General features: G+C 43.9%; 1 long non-coding RNA gene across 3 annotated transcripts in view; it reads left to right on the top strand.

Annotated features, from left to right (window-relative positions):
• The window catches only part of LOC102155649, a 26987-nt gene extending 5762 nt beyond the window's left edge, over positions 1 to 21225 (top strand). Inside the window, exons 3-4 of one of the 3 annotated variants that reach the window (XR_005371534.1) lie at positions 9485 to 9567; positions 20044 to 21225. This is a non-coding gene — a long non-coding RNA (uncharacterized LOC102155649). Of the gene's footprint in view, positions 1 to 9484 lie in introns of all 3 variants that reach the window. The other 2 variants (XR_005371535.1, XR_005371533.1) reach the window with 2 other exon arrangements.
• Positions 21226 to 21577: the final 352 nt, after the last annotated feature.

Raw genomic sequence — 21577 nt, 5'->3', positions numbered from 1 at the left:
CAGAGCTCAACATTTATTCCTTCTAAATTCCTTCTTATTGAATTAGAACTTCCATTCAGATTAAGATATTTCTGGATCCTGATTTTGCCATTCAGTCTATGCGGTGTCCTTCACTGGCTTTATGGCATGTGCAGATCTGACCTTCCATTTTTTTTCAATTAAATCATGGGTGAATGTGTTAAACAAAGACTGGGCTAACCTGCAAGTATAGCAAAGTACCTGCAGAGATCTCCTGCACATTTGCCTCTATCCATGAATTAGAGCCTTTGATTTATGATCATTTAATGAACTAATCCACCTAATTTGACATGAGGAAAGTTTAACAAAGGCTTTGCCACAATCCAAACATACTATTTCCCCCATGTTGGCTCATGTGTGAGTCTAACAACTTCCAGACAGGGATGTGGCTTTAACCTGATCTCCAATTAATTGGGTTCTGTTCTCTGGCATCACAGCTTCCTGTGTGATGCAGTCACAGTGATCAGGGTTTCCTGTGTGACATAGTCACGACCAACCCCTAGATCTTTCCCTTGTGGAATTTACCCTTCTATCCTTTATACAATACATTTTAAGTGTAGTGTTTTCTGTATCGAAAATAGCCAGCAAGTCCTCCTACATCTTTTCCAATTCAAATTCCTTTTGTTGGGAGTTTAGGGGGGAAAAAAGATAGGTGAATGTAAATGATTATGATTAAAATCTTTGATTCTTTAGTCACCTCTAGGCCCAATGATGACTCTTCACAATGCTGAATTTTTAGATTCTTCACTTTTGATAGTCTTTTTGAACCTGATAGGTATTTATGAGTAATAAATTTTTAGGGTTATAGGTGAATTTTTGTTTCTTTTTGTTTATCTAAATAATCTAAACTTAATTTTTATAAAGAATATATTTTTTAAGATTTTTATATTTATTTGAGAGAGAGAAAGCGAGCACATGGGAGTGGGGGAAGGGGCAGAGGGAGAGGAAGAGAGAATCCTCAAGCAGACTCACCCCTGAGTGCAGAGCCCCACAGGGTGCTTGATCTCAGGACCCTAGAACCCTGAGCCAAAATCAAGAGCAGGCGCTTAACCAACTGAGCCACCCAGGCATCCCAAGAATATTTTTTTGAATGAAGAAAAAAATAATACAGTTTCTAAAAACCTCCCTCCCCACAGCTTGCAAGGGCAGTAGCAATTTTGCAGGGCCTAGCATGGCAAGAGAGAGGAAGAAACATGGTCTCATCCTCTGTCCCAGGCCTCCTAAGAATCAACTTTGGCCCAGCTGACTGTGAACTTGAGGACTGAAGGCAAGGGAGCACCTGGACACAGGCGAGTGTTGTGAGGGCTTCAAGTATAAGGAGACTTTTAGGGAGAGCACTGGAGTCTCCCAGTACGGCCCTTTCACTGAAAAGACCAGCTGTGTTTTAAGGGGTAGAACAGGATCCCTCTGACTGTGCTGAGAAACTCCCCGTGCACCCTATAGCCAATGTGGTTTGACAATAAGATGAGCAAGGTCAATGAAATTTCTGGATTCTACTACCATCTGAGTTATAGAGGTACAAGGGAACTTGGAACAAACTGATCCTTAATTTTTCACTTCAAGTTTTTCATTAATAAAAAGAGATAATAACGTTGCCTGGTGGTCCCTGAAATGTCTAAGGAAATTGGTGTCAGTCTCTCAGGTTACTCTAAGGAAGGCTGAATTATGGACCCTCAAAGAGCCAATGTGGAGACATTGTGTGAGACTGAGCTAATTGCCTATAAATAATAAGAACTGATTAGTAGTTCATATTTTTAAGTTTTTACTGTGTGCCAGCACTGCTCTAAGCACTTTACATGAATTATAACATTTTGTTCTCAAAATAAGCCTGTGAGGCAGGTACTGTTATTCTCTCCATTCTACAGCTAGGAAACTAGGACACAAAGAGGCTAAGCCATCACCACGATGCATACCGAGAGAATGTGAGAGCCAGACTGGAAGCCCTACAATCTGGTTCTACAGTTCATGCTCCAAGCCTCTACTACCCTGGCAAAGCAGTCACGCAGAATTCTCTAATGGATTCACAGTCAATCAAGTTCATGAACTTGCATACAAATGGGTGCATATACATTGACACTGATCATTTTATCTTTTTTTAAAAATATTTTATTTATTTATTCATGAGAGACACAGATAGAGAGAGAGGCAGAGACACAGGCAGAGGAAGAAGCAGGCCCCATGCAGGGAGCCCAATGTGGGACTCGATTCCGGGACTCCAGGATCACACCCTGGGCCAAAGGCAGGCGCCAAACCTCTGAGCCACCCAGGGATCCCCTCATTTTATCATTTTAATCTGATTTGTCCTCTGCTACTGATAATTCACAACCACAAGGATTAAAATAGCAAGGATAGATTGGGGAAACTGACTGAACAATGATCTGCTGTCCCTTGTGGGAGATGTAAGACTGAAAATATGCTAAAGAATGTTCCATACAGTAAGCACCCTAGGTAGAAAAAGGGGGTACTAGCTTTAAAATACTTACCCCAGTAAACAATCTGGTGGGAATCCTAATATCCTCTCCTATGCCTCCTCCTCCCCATGATCTCAGAAACACAGAGGCTAATCATTTTCACAGCCACCTGTCTAACTACACCTGCCCGAGAAAACTGGTGCCTCATCCTTTGCCCAAGACCTCTGCATCTAGAGGCTCACATATCCTAGACTTCAGAGCCCAGGAAAAGGCTCCAGAATTTTTGAATGATAGAGCAGGAGCATGAAGAGACATAGGCACAGAATCTGAACAGGTATAGAATGAAAGAACCCAGTGAATTACAGAGCAGAATCACCCTCTTTTTTTAAGAGGATAAAACTGAAGCCAGATTGGTGAAGCCATTTGCTTTAGATCACACAGCTAGTTAATGCCATATTCATCTTTGTTTCCCTGGAAGTAGAGCTTAGAAGGTGCTCAGTAAATGTTTAATTAATTGTGTGAGTTTAGAGAGATCACTAAACCTCTCTGGCCTCAGTTTTATCATCTATGAAATATGGAAAATAATACCTCCTCCAGATGACCTGAAGAATTATAGTGAGGTGAGGCTCAAATAAAAATTATCTTCCCCCCCTCTCATGTACCACACAGCCTTTCCTCCAAAGGAAATCACTAGGAGAAGAAAGAGGCACTTGGTCATTCCTCTCCCCTTTCCCTCCTCTGTCTTAAGGATTTTGAAACAGAGCAGCATGGTGACTGAGCCAAGACCAGATGTTGACTTAAGCTGGGGTAGGAAACTGGAGAGGAAAATCTGTTAAGGGACATGGTGGAGTCTTGTTTTCAATGTCTTTCTTTTTTAATCAATTGAATTTGGTTCCTACAACAGAGAGTAAATTAAGTGTAAAATAGTTGTGTTCTATTATCTACTACTTTAGAGATCACCTGGATCAGCCATTTTATTTTAGAGACAAGAACCTGAACATAAAGATGAAAACTGCCCCAGTCACACAGCTTGTTAAGACCATGTTTCCTGACTTCTGCTCATTTCATTACATGGTCACCCGTACATGTGGCTTCTGGAAGGGATGGCATTGTCCTTGGCAAGCCTCGGGCCTGCTCTGAACTGCTGGTGCCTACAGCCATTGTATGGTTAGTTGTATCTGGATAAGTGATGAATGTCTGGACCACCCAGGCCCCTTCCCATGCTTGCTTTTTTTTTTTTTTTTTTTTTAAAGAGTTTATCTCAGGGTCCCTGGGGGCCTCCTCATTACAAATCCAGCAGCCTCAGTTCTTTCCTCCTCCCTGACTCATAGGAAGGGACTGCTTGACCTTGTTCATCCTTGTCTAAATGCTCACAGCTTTTGATCTCTGTGATGCTCTACCCTCTCCTTTCTTGTGCCTCTCTGACCACTCTTTCCCTGGAGTGCCTTCTCCCGCCCATCCTGGAGGTGGGCAGAGAGTCCAATGGCTTTGGCAATTATCCTGAGGCAGAGGCCCCCTTTACCTGACTTCAGGCTTGCCCTCTCTTCTGATCTTCATAAGTACTTCCACATTAATACACCTCTACCAATCCCACCCCAACTCAACAGTTCAATGAACATGTGGCCCTCTTGCCCCCAGCACTCCCTCCCTGACTCCCCACTTCCACACTAGCATCATCTTTCCACAGTTCCTGATCTAGAAACATCACATTCATCTTCACTCCTTCCTCTCTTCTGGCCCCGGTCCAATCTGTTCAAAGTCCTTCCTGTAGGTCTTACATTGGTCACGTTTCTCAATGGATCCCATTCCCTATTCTTGCTGTCACAGTTCTATTTCTGGCATTCTAGATATAACCTTTCTTCTACTCAATCTATTCTGCATACTATTCTAGAATTGTCTTCCTAAAGCCCAGATATTATTAGGAACTGCACTACTCAGTAATCATCAATGGCTGCTCCACAGTGCTCACCAAAGTCAATCCAAATTCCTGGGTCTTGTTATATTAGCCAGTGTTCACCAGAGAAACAGAATCAATAGGATATATATAGAGGGAGAAAGAGAGGGTTTATGCATGTTTATATGATACACATAATAGGATTTATATATTTATATGTATGTGTATTTATGTAAAATACTTGTGTTTGTGTGTATATATATGTATGTTATATATATATGATATATATATATATACATATATATATATGGAGAGAGAGAGAGATTTATTAAAAGGAATTGGCTCTCATAATTATGGAGGTGGGCAAGTCTCAAGATCTGCAGGATGAATTGGCAGGTCGGTAACCCAGGAAAGCAGATGGTTTAGTTCTGGTCTCAATCTGAAGGTCTAAGAACCAGAAGAGCTGGTGATGGTGGGTTCCCATGTAAAGGCCATCAGGTTCAAGACCCAAGAAGTGCCAATATTTCAGTTCAAGCCCCAAAGCAGGAAAAAAAGCCAATGTCCCAGTTCAAGGGCAGTCAGGCAGGGAGAGATTCCCTCTTACTTATGGGAAGGATAACTTTTTTGTACTACTCAGGCCTTCAACTGATTGGAAGAGGTCCACTGATATTAGGAAGGGCAATCTGCTTTACATAATTTATTTTATTTTATTTTTTAAAGATTTTTATTTATTTATTCATAAGAGAGAAAGAGAGAGAGGCAGAGACACAGGCAGAGGGAGAAGCAGGTTCCATGCAGGGAGCCTGATGTGGTACTTGATCCCAGGTCTCCAGGATCATACCCTGGGCTGAAGGCGGTACTAAACTGCTGGGCCACTGGGGCTGCCCTACATAATCTTCCTATTTAAATATGAACTCCATCCAAAAACTCCACAGAAACATCCAGAATAATATTTGACCAAATATCTGGGCACCCCATGGTCCAGTCAAGTTGACATATAAAATTAATCATCACATTGACATTACAGACGTTTTACAACATGTCTTCATCAAACCTTCAACAGGTTCTAGAACACTCAATGTGCGCTAGGCACTATGCTAGATGCCTAACACATTAGAGTCGACCCTCAAACAACACGGTTTGAACTGCACAGGCCCACTTATACATGGATTTTTTTTTTATTTTTTTTTATTTTTTTTTATTGGTGTTCAATTTACTAACATACAGAATAACACCCAGTGCCCGTCACCCATTCACTCCCACCACCCGCCCTCCTCCCCTTCTACCACCCGTAGTTCGTTTCCCAGAGTTAGCAGTCTTTACGTTCTTTCTCCCTTTCTGATATTTCCCACACATTTCTTCTCCCTTCCCTTATATTCCCTTTCACTATTATTTATATTCCCCAAATGAATGAGAACATATAATGTTTGTCCTTCTCCGACTGACTTACTTCACTCAGCATAATACCCTCCAGTTCCATCCACGTTAAAGCAAATGGTGGGTATTTGTCATTTCTAATAGCTGAGTAATGGGAGAAGATATTTGCAAATGACATATCGGATTTTTTTTTTATGGGTACAGTACTATAAATGTATTTCTCTTCCTTATGGTTTTCCTAATAACATTTTTTCTCTAACTTACTATATTTTAAGAAGACAGTATATAATAATATAACAAATAAAATATGTGTTAATCAACTATTTATGTTCTCTGTAAGGCTTCCAGTCAACACCAGGCTATTAATAGTTAAGTTTTTGAGGAAACAAAAGTTATACACAGATTTTTTACTGTGTTTGGGGTCAGTCAGCACCCCTAATTCCCACATTGTTCAGGGGTCGACTGTATTATTACATGTAAATTAAATACTATAACTTCAAAGTCAGAAATTCTATTGTGGGTGTGGGTGTGTGTGTTCTAATACTTTGAACCCGCAGCAAAATGTAATCAGAATGGAGTGGATTTTAAGTTCCATATTTGAAAGGAACATTAGGTGATTAGGCAATATAAACAGATTATAGAAACTATTCATAACTAACACTTTTGAGCACTTACTGTGTACCATTAGTGGGTTAAGTGTTTATGTGAGTTGGCTTACTTCAATGTCACAAGAAACCAATGAGTCATTATTATGGCTCATTTACAAAAGTCATTTTATGAAGACAAAACTGAGAACTAAAAAGGGACTTACCTAATGTCAGACTAGGAAGTAGGGAAGCCAACAGGAACACAGGTGTGTCTGACTTGCAAGCCTCTGCACTTAACCTTTACACTATACTGCCTGATTAGTAACAGCTTGCAAGAGGTGTCATTATTCCATCTCCTTTGCCCCTTACAACTTCATTCTCCTGTTTGCATGACACCAAGGGACTAGAAATTGCATACCTGAAGTATAAAACATGGGATTCTAACAAAATTCCAAACTTGTTTTGATAGTGTCAATGGAAAACATCGCCAGTCTCATGACAAAACAACGCCAAGGCTCTTGTTCTGATGTACTTGTGCTGGATTCAAATCCAGTCTATAACAATGGTATTAACCTCTGCTGGAATGTCACATCTCAGATCACAAAGCACTTTCCCACACCCCGAACTCTCACTGTGACCCTGAAAGGTATAACTGTCTTTACTGTTAAAAATAAATAAACTGAAGCTCATTGAGGTAGAGACTTGCTCAAGCTCACACTCCTTGTAAGTAGGCAGTTTTTTGACTACTCCATGCTGCCTTTTAATAACACCACTTATTCTTGGATGCGAGTCATCCTTTCATAAATCTCGTTGTACAAAGCTTTGTATGATATCGGGAACAGTTACTGGACTAGAACCACATAAAATGGTCACTGCATAGGTTCATTAATTGCAGAGGATTTGCTGAATCCAGAGGTCTTCCCAGAGTATAGGATAGATTGGCTGAGGCATTTGTGTGTGAAAGGATTTGCTGTACTCCAATTTCACCGGAATGTTTAGCCATTACTGTAAATTCTGCTTTAGAGAGAGGGTCTACCTTAAGCCATGTTGTAGCTGTTTCTCTGCAGCTGGCATTCCAGAGCAAACCTGAGATCAGAGGAGTTTCTCTTTGGATTTAGAGACAGAGAAGACAGGCTAGGAGCCCACACATCAATCTGCCCATCCTTCCCCAGCAGGTAGTGCTGTGCTGAGACAGGCAGCCTCTGCTATTCTTGATCAAATGTGCCCACCTGGCTGTCATTACCCAGGGCCACAGTCACCGACTGGGAGGACAGGCCAGACTTTCCAAGAACCAAAAGCACCTCAGGGCTACAGCAGCCTCCTCTGAAGGGAGGAACCACAGTTCCCATCAGGATAGCTGGGGAGGGGGACAGGGAAAGGCTCCTGGAGCCTCTAATCATGTTCTAGATGCCCTTGGGCCAACTGACACATACCCTATCCATCAGAACTGCTCACCCAGAGAAAATGATCAATGACAAGCAGCCCACGCTCAGACCATGTGACAGCAAAATGATTCCAGGTGCAAATGGGCTATAGCCACACAGGCAGGGTCTGCTCTCAGCACTCACAGGATGTGGCACAGGATGGAGGTGCTAAAGGATTCCCCACCAACACACACACACACACACACACACACACACACACACACACACACACAGTCTCTCTCTCTCTCTCCCTCTCCCTCTCTCTCTCTCTCTCCTTATGTCATGGTTACCAAGGCAACACAACATGAGTCATCAAATCTCAAGGTGGATTAGCAGAACAGGAAAAAGGCTTTTGTTTGTTTGTTTAAAGCTTTTTCCCTTCTTTCTTCCTAATAGCTTGGTCTGATGTTAATATCCAAGCACCCCTCTTACCCTCAGAAATCCTAAAATCAGTGTATTTAGCTTGTTTAATCTTAGAAAGCAATGCATTTTTTTTTCATATTGGGTGGTGTGGGGTGGAGGGGTGGAAACCAGGGCTCAGCAATAATGCTGTGATTGCTAGAGTGGAAATGATTATTGGAACTATTAGAGTGATAACTTAGAGCTGTATGCCCTCTGCACTGAGGGTCAGCACTGCTGTCCTGGAGACCCACCCCCGACAGGTGTTAGGTCTTCTCGGAGAAGCCCACCCCACAGCCCCAGAGTGAGCAGGCTCTTCTCAAGCACGAAATGGCCTGTCAGGGTGCAGCATGCCTGCGGCCTTTCTATTTTGGGTCTTGAAGACGCCGCACAGCTCATTGGTTGTGTATGCAGAACAGGGAGGTCTTTCTAGGACCACACACTGAGGGGCCTTTAGCAGCAAGAACCAAGAGAAATGAGATGGCAAGTCACGCGGGCAACACTGAACACCGAGGAGTAAAGCCACTCCCCTGGCCTGAGCTTAGACACCCTCCTCTCAGATCCAGCCTGGGTCTCATTACATCCCGGAGAGGCCTCCAGTGACTGATGTGGATGCGGGCCCTTGGCCAGGTGGGGAGCCCAGCACCAGGTGCTGGACCTGCCTTGTATGATCAGTAGTAGAAGTCACTGCTGTCAGTTCAAGTTGTGAGGAATTCCCAGGCAAAAGCCAGTGCTTTGAACCCAGAGAAGGACCAAAGATGGTGTTTTAGGTGCCAAGAAACTTGACCTCTGCCTTCCCTTCCTCCTTAGCTCAAAGTTCCACATAGGCTTTCATTCAGGGCTTGTTTGTTCATTTGTTTAAAGATTTTATTTATTTATTCATGAGAGATACGGACAGAGAGGTAGAGACCTAGGCAGAGGGAGAAGCAGGCTCCCTGTGGGGAACGCGATGAGGAACTCGATCCCAGGACCCCCAGATCACAACCTGAGCCAAAGGCAGATGCTCAACCACTGAACCACCCAGGCGTCACCCCAAGCTAGTTTTTTGGTAAAGTGGAGCTCCTTGAGCTGGCAAGTTCAGCCGAAGGTAAATGCTATCTGATGGCAGGACAGAAGAAACACAGACAATTCCATTTTGGTTCACCTCTTCCCACCTACAATGTAAACAGCAGCTGTCAAGACTTTTCATCACAGACTGTTGTGCAAATCCTAATAGGAACCAGGAAAAGTACTTCTGGAGCAGGATGATCCCTAGTTTGAAATCTTTAGTCACTAGGGCAGCAAAGCATTATTTACAGAGTGCTGGGATGAGGAATGGGCTTTGTTTTAGAGGATATTTTTAAAATACTATTTATTTTCATCTTTTCTCTCTAGCTTCCAAATGTATCATAGGCTGGCAGCTGGGCCCATGTTGAGAAGAGCTGCCTCCCAGGGTGCACGATGAGAGAAGGCAAAAGGTTTGCTGACATTAATGTCCACGATGTCAACAACAACCCTTGCTTCCAATCGCATTTCCCGGAAAATCCAGGCCAGAAAGGGCAGGGGGAGCAGGTCTCTGTATCCTTTCTCATCAGCTTCCTCTGCCCCTTTCAGCAGCCCTGCCCTCAATCCCCTTTCAACCCACTGGCATAGTAACTGCTCACCTCTTGGGCTGTTCTGTGAGACTGGACCAAAGCTAGGCTAACATACTTGGCTATACACCCACAGATAACTCACAGGTAGCATTTGGAAGACTTCTAAAGGGATTTTTAGAGAGCGTCCCATTGCCCTAATTTTAGATGATGAAAAACAAGACTGAGAGGTGAAGTGACTTGCCTGAGGTCACACAGCATCCTGGTGGCAAGGGACTAGAATTTGAGCTTCCTGCCTTCAAAATCAGTTAGCCCTGGAACCAAAAGAAGGTTCAAGGGAGAGAGAAGGCTCCCTCAAATCCCCTCCTGATAGAAGCATTATCTTCTCTACCTCATTATTATTAACAAGGACAAAGAGACATTGGGGATGGAATGTATCTTTTAATGTTTTAAACGAACAAAACTTTAGTATAAATTAATAGATCTATTAATTAAATCAACTCCGTGAATAGAGGCCCTTGTGAAGGGAGAGCCCAGTGTCCAGGATAGAGGCTAAAAACCAAAGGACAAAGGACCTTGTAGACAAATGTCACTTATAGCTAGCCCCCTAATCTTGAATACAGAGAGTGGTGGAAAACATCCAGAACTCACGGCTTGATTGCATGCATGGATCCAGCTACTCAGCAGTGAGGACATTTCGAGACCACTCTCCATCTTGCCTCCAGTTGGCCAGTGTGACCTTGGCTGAGCCTCCGGAAGTGTGAGCTGCAGAGCCTCTGGTCTGCTGAAAAGCGCTCTCCCATCCCCACCGAGGGAAATTAGCTGACCTTCACCTTTTGAAATTACCTGCTGCTGCTCTTGGCTCAGCGCTGTTTCCCCTGCACTGGCTCCCAGCATCCTGACATTTCCATTCACAGTTGCTCTCACCGGCCTCATTTCCTGCCTCTCTGAAAAGGTCTCTCTGACCACCTCTGAATCAAAAATAAAAATGCTAAATTATACTTATCCTAACATGGTGAAAATCTCGACTAATCTGAGCCCAATCATCTGAAGGCTTGAATAGGTGGATTTTCGTGGGCTGTTATCACATTCAATTTTCCAAAGGGGAATCATTCAGTCTTGTAGAACCGTTTGAAACTATTTTGCTCTGCGAAAACCCCCACAGAGTCACAAATGTCAACGACTATCCCTGGCCACACATGTCAGAATCATAGTGAGGTGCTACCACTAAATTTTTGAACTTATTGGCAATGCCCTTGACATCAGTGCACCCGGGATAATTCCAGCAAGGAGGCTCCCTGGTTGGGAAACTTGCTTCTCCATACAGTGGGTCTGACTTCCTTTCCCTTCCTTTCTCTCCAATCTTTCCGATCCAGATCTCCAAACGTGATGTCAGAATCTATACCTGGTGCAGATATTCTTAACTTTGCACCAGGCCCTAACCCAAATGGTTCATTCCGCCTATATATGACTCATCTCACTTTGGTGGATTCCTGTAACTTCCAACCATTTTTTTTTTCTATATGTAACTTAAAATGCCTTTTCTCCTCCTGAAGCTGCCTTCGGGCTGCTTCTGGAATTATCTATTTCTTTTTCAACTCTGCCCATCAGCATGCCACTGATTCCTCCCCAAGCTGCAGCATGGCTAGAGGCTCCTTTTTGAAAATCTCCCTCTCAAAGCCAAAGCGGAAGAATAGGGATGTTTGAACATTCCTGGGGATTTGGAGAATAGAGAGGAGCTTCCAGTGCTTGGCGGAGCCTATGAAGAAGGGCTGAATAAAGTTCAGGTGGTTCCTGAAGGAAGGCAGGTTGGGGCACTGGGTGCTGCGTTGAGAAGTAATTGTAGTTTACATGCTTCCTAATGACCTGGCATTACAGGCTGCACTCTGCTGCTCAGCATCTGCTTCTAGCAGCCAGGGTTTGTATCTACCTGCAGCCTGCATTCCAGAAAGAATGCCCTGTACTGATAACAGACCATGAAAGTGCAGCTTTATGAATTACCTTTGATTTTTAAAGGATATCATAAATTCAACTTTTGAGTAAATAGAAGACAATGGAGCATACAGTACAACGGGCAGGCCCCAGAGTCAGCCTAACCTGGATTCAGATTCTAGCTCAAACACTTTACAAATATTTGTGTGGCCTTGGACAAATTATCTTAATTTGCTAAAGATCTCAATTTCCTCATCAGTAAAATGTGAATAAAAATAAGTATTTTATAGAATTGTATAGATTACTTAAAAGGTAAAAGCAACAATAAAAACTGAGTTAGCATCTGAGGTGAATTTATTTGTGCCAGGCTCTACTCTCAGGAACTTTACATATAGTCAATCATTTTGTCCTTCTCCTTACCCTAAGAGATTACTATTAATTATTATTAATATTGGCACTATTATTACTCTCATCTTCCCCAGATGAGGAAACTGAGCCACAGACAGATTAAGTAGCTCACCCAATGTCCAGCAACAGCCTCAGACACTGACAACCTGGGAGAAATGGTCAGACTCTAGGCCTTAGACCCTCCTTCACTTGAGAGGCAGTGGGATCAGCAGAGGCCTTAGTCTTCATTTCTCCCCACCTCTCAATTTAACACCCTTGTTGGGGGAGACCAGATGGGCAAGTTGCTCAGATACTTGTGCCTAAGGGTTGTCCCAGAGCCCCAGACAAGGCCCAGAATCAAGAGGGTGTCCCACCAAGCAGGTCCTGCCTACTGGTCAACAGGGTAGCTCTTTCACATGACACCAGGATTCTGGATGACTCAAATTTTTGTATACAGATGAGGGACTGCAAAAATTTTTGCCCAGGACCACACAGCCCAGAGCAGGCCTGCAAGGTCCCACTGCTAAGAAGTGGTGGGTCTGAGATGGGATCTGGGGACAGTCTGCCTCCAGCCCCTGGCTCTCCAAGTGCAGGACCAGCTCATAGCAAACATACCATACAGTGGAGTTATGATTAGATTTGAAATGCCCTGAGTAATTTGAGCTAAAAAGAATCCTATGGGAAAGAAAATTTGTAAAATAAATGTGGTTTTGCCTTTGTTCTTAATTCAGGGTTTATGAAAGGAAGCCCACTTGTAAATAATTAGGGATGAGAGCTGCTGACTTAGCCAGGGGTTTTCTTCCCAGGCTCTTGGACTTTCAGTGAGAGGAAGAAGGCAGGACAATGAAGAATGTGTCTGGTCTTTGCCTAGGTTCCTGGTAGGGAACTTCCCTATGATAGGAAAGTCTGTTACCCATGGTGGGCCTCTGGGACTACATTGGAGCTTATGCTGATGAGGTGACTCCTAGTGAGCTTCTAGAAAGTTGCAGGATAGCATGCAGCCATGCCAGAAAGACCACCCACGTGACTTGAGAATTGGGGAAGGGGGTGGAGGAGAACCTAGAGAATAACTTCAACCATAAGACCAATGACTGGATCAATCATACCTACATAATAAAATCCTCATAAAAATTCTGGACACAAAGGCTCAGTTGAGCTTTCCCTATTGCTGATCATATGTTGATGTGTCCAGCTGATGAATCATCCTGATAGACTCATGTTTGGGACCCCTCCAGACTTTGTCACATGTACCCCTTCATTTGGCTTGGTCTTTCTTTGTACAATCAAACTGTAATTATAAGGCTAGCACTTTCCTGACAGTTTCGTAAGTGAATGAAACTGTGGTGGTAGTGAGAAGCCCCCGCATTTGCAGCCAGCTGGTCAGAAGTGTGGGTGGCCTGGAAACCCCGGAGCTTGTGACTGTGGTCTGACATGAGAGGCATCTTGTGGGGGACTGTGCCCCAACCTGTGACTTCTGTACTAACTCTGTGGAGCTATGCCAGGGCAGGGCAAGGATGAAAAGGGCAATGAGACAGCATGACCATGTGTTTTATTTTTAAAGATCCTCAGCCTTTCCAAGCATTGTCCTTTTTTTTTTTTTTTAGACCTTATTTATTTATTCTTGAGAATAAAGAGAGAGAGGCAGAGACACAGGCAGAGGGAGAAGCAGGCTCCCTGTGGGGAGCCTGATACGGGACTTGATTCCAGAACTCCAGGATCATGACCTGAGCCAAAGGCAGATGCTCAACCACTGAGCCACCCAGGTGCCCCTCAAGCATTGTCCTTTATCCCTGCTCAACACCACTCTACTGCCATAGCTCACAGGCCATGTCTGAAACCCAACAATGTCCTCTCCCAAATCTCTGAGTGTTTTTTATTCATAAGACTCAGTTATTATCTGATGAATGGAGGGGGGCAGGATTAAGCAAATTATAAACAATCACCATGATACATCCCACACCTGCATTTATACTCTCTTCCAGGGACCTCAAATATTTGACACAGGTGGTCCTTGAGGCATTTAAAATAGGATGAAATTTGTTTTCTCTAAATATAGATTAGGCTAGGGAACTTTCTTTCCATGAACCTATGGTCTTCAGAAGTTTGTGATGCAATAGAAAGAGCATCAAATTGGAGACAAATGCCTGAACCTGGGTCGTCTCAGGGGCTGAGAAGGTGAGCCAGACAGGTGAGGCCTGGGCTCATCAGACCCCATCCCAATCTTCTGGGGTTCAGAACAGGGCTTCAAGTTCAATGGGAAGAGGAGTGGAGTGTAAAACTGGAACTGGAGGAGAGACCCAATCAAACAGGCTGGAAGAAGACTCAGATCTGATGGGCACACCATTGCCAGCACTTACTCTAGGTGCCCAGGCCAGCAAATTATGTCAGATCCTATTGCTCTGGGCTTCTTACATGCATCCCAGATGAATGCTCCTAGACCAGGAAGGGAGAAGATGTGAGTAGTTAATATGTTTTCATCAAATGAATTAATGGCTTTTGTACATCCAGTTGGCAAAACCTTCGGCAGACAACATCTGATGCTGGAATGTATCTCAAACAAGTTACACCTGACAGTCACCATACCTTTTAAAGTGATAGCACCCTGACACCCCAAACTTCCTGTTGACTTTAATCAACTGAGGGCATTTGAATAAGCCTACAATGTAGGAGAGGACATGGAAGTATATCCAAGGACCCAAGCCATAATGATGCCTACTAGTTCGGGGCTGATGAGCAAAGAAGTAATAAAGAGGGAAAACCTAGCAGCTCTTCCACCCTCCCTCCTTCTCTCAACACCATCCTGTCTTCTCTACTTGCTATTATAGCTCTTTTAAAAAACGATTCCTTTTTTCACATTGTTTTCCGATAAACCAAACACTTCAAGGGTCTGCAGTCTTTGAGTGTCCCTTCAAAGCCCACTTCACACCTGCATTTCCCAAAATCCATGATGCCAGTAAATGTTACATCAATTGTAGCAGGTTTTGGTTACTCCTATAAATTAAGACTTACAATGAGCAGATCTCATTAAAATGTTACCACAGCACCAAATTCCAGCCAAATGGACACAAGCCCAATGCCCTTGTCATACAATTCTAAGTCTTATATGGAAGCAAACATGTATTTTGTCAGAAATTAGGAGGAGAAAGAGATGAATGGGAACTGCTGGAATGCACATCAGAGGCATTTCCAAGTATCCATGATGGCCACTGGCTACATCGATCGGATAATGACAAGATCTGGTTGGAATCCAAATGAGAAGCCACTCAGCGGAGGCAGAAAGTAAAAGGAGTAGTTAATTTTTATGAACCTGTTGGCTGGTGCTTGATGTTAATATTTCATGGTGTCAAGCTTGTCTTCTTTTTTATCTTAAACTCAAAATGAAGAACTATGACTGGCTCTGGACTATAATCCTGGTAAGAGCATGCAGCGTTTCCACATTATGCTCCCTCCTCCATACTAGCCTTGTTCATGACTGCACAGCATTTGTTGAACTGTCTTCTGATCCTGTCAAGCTGTTACAAGTTGAATTTTGGAAACATGCAACAATTTCAAGGATTAAAACAAATCACCCCACTGCTAAATATTAGCTCTCTCTTCTTAGGCAACAGCATGTGGGGGTCTCACTTAGGGACTGAGAATAAATGTGGACCATGGCCCTGCATGAAGCCATCTTGTTCTTTTCCATTCTATTTTTCCTCACCATCCCTGGTTTCTCGGTTGAGCTTATGATCTGGTTGCTAGGTCAGCAGAAGGTGAATGGTTTCCTGCGTGGGTGAGACAGAGTGGTTGCAAAATACGTATCTTGCCTCAACTCACCAACTGGTGCCCCAGCTGTCAGGGGAACACAGCATATTGGAGGCTATGATTCAAGAAGGAGCACCAGGTGAAATGCATTGTCAAGCACAGTTATTAAATGTTGAGGCTGCTCAGCAGCTACTTCAGCATCCAGTTTTTTTTTTTCTTCCAAGTAAAACTCTTCTATTGGCATTAGACTGAGGGTTTCCTAACATAATCACAGAGTCTTAAGTTGAAAGGGGGTATTTGGAGCAGCCCCTACTCTTTAGAGATGAGGGATCTAATGTCTAGAGTATGCAGGGCAGTGTGGGGATTTTTAAATTTTTGTTTATTTATTTATTTATTTATTCATTCATTCATTCATTCACTCATTCATGAGAGACACACAGAGAGAGGTAGAGACACAGGCAGAGGAAGAAGCAGGCTCGCTGCAGGGAGCCCGATATGGGACTCGATCCCAGGACCCTGGGAACATCCTGAACTGAAGGCAGATACTCAACCACTGAGCCAGAGATCCAGCCAGGGATCCCGGATATTTTTATTTTTTATTTTTTGGTTGAGAGGGGCATGAAGAGGACCCTGATCTGGCCATAAAACTAGTACTGACATTTTCCAAGAAAATGGCTAATTGAATCATGACCACAAAGAGTACTTACAGTGTACGAGAGGGAAAGATTCAAACTTGACCACCCTAACATTTAGAGAAATGCACAGTATTGAAATAATTTGGATTAGTTCTCTAACAATGCCAAGGAACTGCTCCAATCACAAAGAAATGCACCAGGGATGGGGACAATATTTGATGGCTCCCTCTCTACCAACCTGGAAGCTTATAGTTTTAATTATCTTGAACCATATGCAATCATTAATTCATTTGATGAAAACATATTAACTACTCACAGTGTGATAGTCTAAGGAAAATGGTGTGAGTAAAGCATTTTATCTACCTTCAGAACCTTTCAAACATGCAAACATTGTTTCTCAATGTGAGGAACCCAAACAAATTTATTACAATGAGACAGTTTCACCTACAAGACAATGTGTGGCTGCCACACATACCCTAGTTTCTCCTTTTCTGTTTGGTAAGAGCCTTTAGTCATCAAAGTCACATAAAATTATTACAAATGGCAGGCATTTACTTTCAGACCCTAAATGATGGGAAGTAATAGTAAGGATCGGTCGTGGCACATTTTATGTGTGCAAAGTGTTTTACTGTCATATTTTATGGCTGGTTGGACGTAATAGCCGTGTGTGAGGTGGGCTGGGCCAACTTCTATTTCAGAGTCAGGACATGGTAGCAATCACCATACACATCAATATCTTCTTTGCATGCTATTTGCCTCGGGGCTTGAGAAAAAGGTTATCACATTTTTTTATTTCTTGGAATTTGCATCTGCATGTTTCACTTTGGTTCACCCAGCCTTTTTATAATGATTCAGACTCAAAACTCAAATTCTGAACTGCATGGGTCACATCCGTGAGTGGCTGCCAAGATGAGCCATGGCAGGTCTGACCCAACCCTCTTAGCCTGCATCATGATCAATAGCTATTACCATACTTCCACAGGAACTCCATCTCATTTGTCCCCATCACTTATCTTCCAAGGTCACAGAAATGATCCCTCTTGTCCCCATCCCCCTCCATCACTTTCTTGCAGGTAAGTGACCTTTGAAGTCCTTGTTTGCCTATCACCACCCATCCTTTTGGCCCAGCTTCCTTGGGCACTGTAGTCACAATGGAGGCACCAGGGACCAGCTCCAGGAAAGAGTGATCAGTTCCACCCCCAACCTCCAGTTTCTTCTGATAATCTATGAATTTGGACAGGCAGGAGTAAAGGTCTTGTAAACTCTCATGAACTCTTCTCTTTCCTCTCTCCATTCCTTCAGCAAGTATTCCTGAGCTCTGTGATTACTCTGAGGGTGACCTAATGACCAAGATAGGCTGTCCCTTGCCCATGAGAGAAGCACACATCCTAACAGGGAGCCCAGGAATATCAAAGGACACTTACCAGCCAAGGCTGTTGGTTCTATGAGAGTAATTGGGAGCTATGGTGCAGAAGTCATAGATACCTGCCTCAGGTCTGGTGTCTTAAGGAGGGCCACACTTTGCAGTTAGATTGGAAAGGTTAATGTATCTTTTACTAGGAGAGAGTTTAAGTCTCTCCATGGAAGGCCACGGGTGTGACCCAGGGGAATGAGAGTGGAGAGAGTGTCTTTACAGTTTAGGCATTAAGAGGGGAAAGGGGAGCTAGGCTTAAGTCCTGTTCAAGGATAAGAGGCACCTTTGGTTACTCCTGTAGGATGTCTCTTGACATATGATGGGCAGTTGAGCAAGGTTCAGACCCAGCAAAAATTACCCCCCTCCAAAAGCCTAAAAGGACGGGATGAGCTCCTTTACAAATAATTGCTAACAAACTCCACAGCTAGTCTCAGAGCTGCAAGGGGTGGGGGGTGGGGGGAGTTTAGGAAAAGGAATCAGGAAATAGCTCTTTGTTTAATTAGGTGTGTGGCCTTAGCCAGTCATTTGACCACTCTGGGCCTCACTGCCTATTTTAACTTATAGGATTAATAGTCCCTGCCCTATTCACTCAACAAGTCTGTTGGGAGGATAAAATCATATAATAAATATGAAAAGCTTAAGATATACAAAAATAAAGCCCATGCCTGTGTCCAATGCTGTTTCACTGTTCACTTGCTTCTGCTTCTAGGTTTAGCTCTCTACTCATCCACTGCTGAGTGTCTGGGGTGCTCCCTCATTTAGCCCACCCACTGTCAGACACTGCCCCCTCACTCACCATCCCACATCCCTTGATCAACAGCTGCTAATCATATGGCCATGGTTGAGTCATTGCTAGGACTGAACCGTGTCATGGCTAACACCATCCAAATATGCGAATGGCCCCTTCACTTTGAATCCATATTCCCCAAGTCTATTCTGAGACCGAGGCCAGTGGCACATGCTGGAAAAGGAAAATCTTTGTCTCTGGATGCCACAGGCCCGGGGTTATCTCTCTGCACCCAGTAGCATTCTGCTAGCTGAAACCTATCTGTCTTTCGTCCTGAAGATGATCTGGTGCTCCCACTGCATGTGCTTGGGCCTGTTTCAACAATGCTTCCATGCTCTGGTCTCTCCTTGAGCAGGGATATGCAGGGAATCTAAACCAACTGGCCCTTTAACATGACAATATGACCTTGACTGTGCTCTGATTGGCTGAACTAACTGCCTAGCACTTTACTAGCTCAGTAAATGCTTGTCAAATGAATGATTAGGCTTTGTATTGGGTTGAATGGTGTCTCCCCCCCAAATTTATAAGTGCAAGTTCTAACCTCCAGTACCTCAGAATGTAATTGCATTTGGAGGAAGGTCTTTAGACTTAATCAAGTTAAAATGAGATCTTTATGATCTCATCCAATATGACTGGCAATCCCTACAAGAAGAGGTCTGGACACAGGACACGCATGTGTGTACAGATGTAAAATGGTGTGAAGATGCAGGGAGCAGACAGCTGTCCACAAGCCAAGGAGAGAGGCCTCAGAAGAAACCAACACTGTCAATACCTTGATCTTGGATGTCCAGCCTTCTGAACTGTGAGAAAATAAATTTCTGCTGTAGAAGCCACTCTGCCTATGGCATCTTGTTATGGAGCCCCCAGCAAACAAATACAAACCTGATTAAGAACATGTAAAAATAGCTATCACAGAATGGCCATCAGTTGTGTGAAATTTAGAGCTTCATCAGTAAGTATGTGACTTGCCTGAAGTGGGGAAGGTGTTTAGGGGGCCATCCTTCTTTCTTGGACAACTCTGTGGGCCCACCAGGAGGCCTCAGAAATGAATAATCAATAGCGTGGAAAACAGACTTTCCTAACAGCAAGGCAGGGGCTGCTGTATCTAGGAGACCTCTGTATTATATTACAAGCACATATTATGTTTCCATTTTACAGAAAGGGGACCTGGATCATACAATGGATCTGAAGTCAATTTCCAATGGAATCACAGCTGCACATTTTCCAACCACAACATGCCCTCACTGATCTTTGCTCCCTCTCCTTTCTCATTTCTGCTTGCTTTTCAGCAAACCCCAGAGCTTATCGTTACACATAACTATATAGAGATTTGGAAAGTGGGGAAGAATTGGAGGGGAAAGCCAGTATTTAGCAATAGAGAAACAATTGCCAAAGCACCTTTGCTGACGTAAGGCAAAAACTGAGAGCTCCACTGACTAATCACACCATGCCTCTCCTTACAGCTCTGAAGCTGGATTAAACAGAAGTAAACTACAATGGGTATGGAAGAGACTGTCCCCAGGGGTACAGATGACAGAACGAAGCATGCATACTGGGCAGATAACTGAAGGGACGCTCAGACGCCAGAGGAGACAAAGGCTCTGCCCTTTACCGACATGCAGGCTTTGCCGGCTGCTGGGCTTCCCTCCCGCACAGGGAGCCTGGCACCTATGCCTGCTCTCTGCCCCACTCCTGGTTTCTTTCCTGGGCTGAGGACACCAAACTGCTCCTTCTGGCATCTGCCTGACATGGTCCTGACCGTGGCCTCTGTCAGCAGGGTCCCACTTGTTCTCCTAACGTCCCCCATTTATCGAGACTTACTGAGCACCTGCTTTGTGCATGGCTGTAAAGAGTTCAAGCCTCATTCCCCAAGGCTGGACCTGAAGGAGAATTTCCCCTGAGCTGGCAAGGCTGGACTCTGTGGCTCCGCCCTCATCCCTGGAGATTTAGCTTCCTTGGTGGCTTCTGTCTGTGATCACTACTGCCACTCCTAACCCTGCTTCTTATGTGTACCCCAGTTCTCACACAGCTCCCAGGGCCACGCTGGGCCAGATCCTGGACTCCTCTGTCCAAAATCTTTGGGAACTTTCCCAAATCACTCTGTAGCTGACAAGACCCTGCCCAGTCTGCCTTCCTATTCTCTCTTTGATTTCATTCCTTGCACCTCTCTTTCTTTCTCTCTGGTTCCAGCCTGCTTTTTTGCCCTTGGAATGCTCCAGGCTTGTTCCTGCCTCAGAACCTTTGCACCTGCCCTTCCCTCTGACCACAACACCTCTTGCCAGGTGGTCTCATAGCTCACTTCTTCCCCTCCTTTGGGGCTTTGCTCAAATTCCATTCTCAGTGAGGCCCTTCCTGACTTCCAGTATTTAAAACTTTACCCCTCACTACCAGCACCCCTAATCTCCTTCTCTACTTAATTTTTTCCATTATGCTCTTGACCATCTGACATACCAAATATTTATTTATTCTTTGCCTCCCCTGACAAGAAGGTAAATCCGAGGAGAGTAGGAAATTTTTCCTCTCGGTTGCAGTGGCACCAGCACACAGAACAGCACCTGCCATCTGTTGAACCAATGAAGGGACTCAAAGTACAAGTCACTCACCGGAAAACTCATCGATGATGGTGGAATAAATATGGGAATGAATTCCTGTGTTCTTTCCTAAGTGACTCATTTGTACTTTACATATTTTAAAGCAACCATAGGTTCTTTACCCTCCCCGCACTGTGGATGGCTCTTGCTGCAGGACCGGCACTGGGCCCACTCTGATCACCTCATCCTTCTTCCTCAGGTCTCAAGAGGAGTAGTTTTCAGCAGGCAACTGTGGACACAGGAGACACCTGCATGGCTTTCCGCAGGCTCTCCTTACAGTGTGATAACTTCCACTCGCCTCCCTCACCCCCAATAACTGGTATACATTAGCATATGGTCATTATCATCTCTGCAGAAAAGGGTTTTTTTTTTTAATACATTTTGTTTTCATTAGTTTTGCCAAGGA

The sequence above is a fragment of the Canis lupus genome, chromosome 16 (assembly GCF_011100685.1).
Source record: "Canis lupus familiaris isolate Mischka breed German Shepherd chromosome 16, alternate assembly UU_Cfam_GSD_1.0, whole genome shotgun sequence".
NCBI classification, from domain to species: Eukaryota; Metazoa; Chordata; class Mammalia; order Carnivora; family Canidae; genus Canis; species Canis lupus.
The sequence above is the reverse complement of the archived record's forward strand: the minus strand, read 5'-3'. Positions and strand labels throughout refer to the sequence as shown.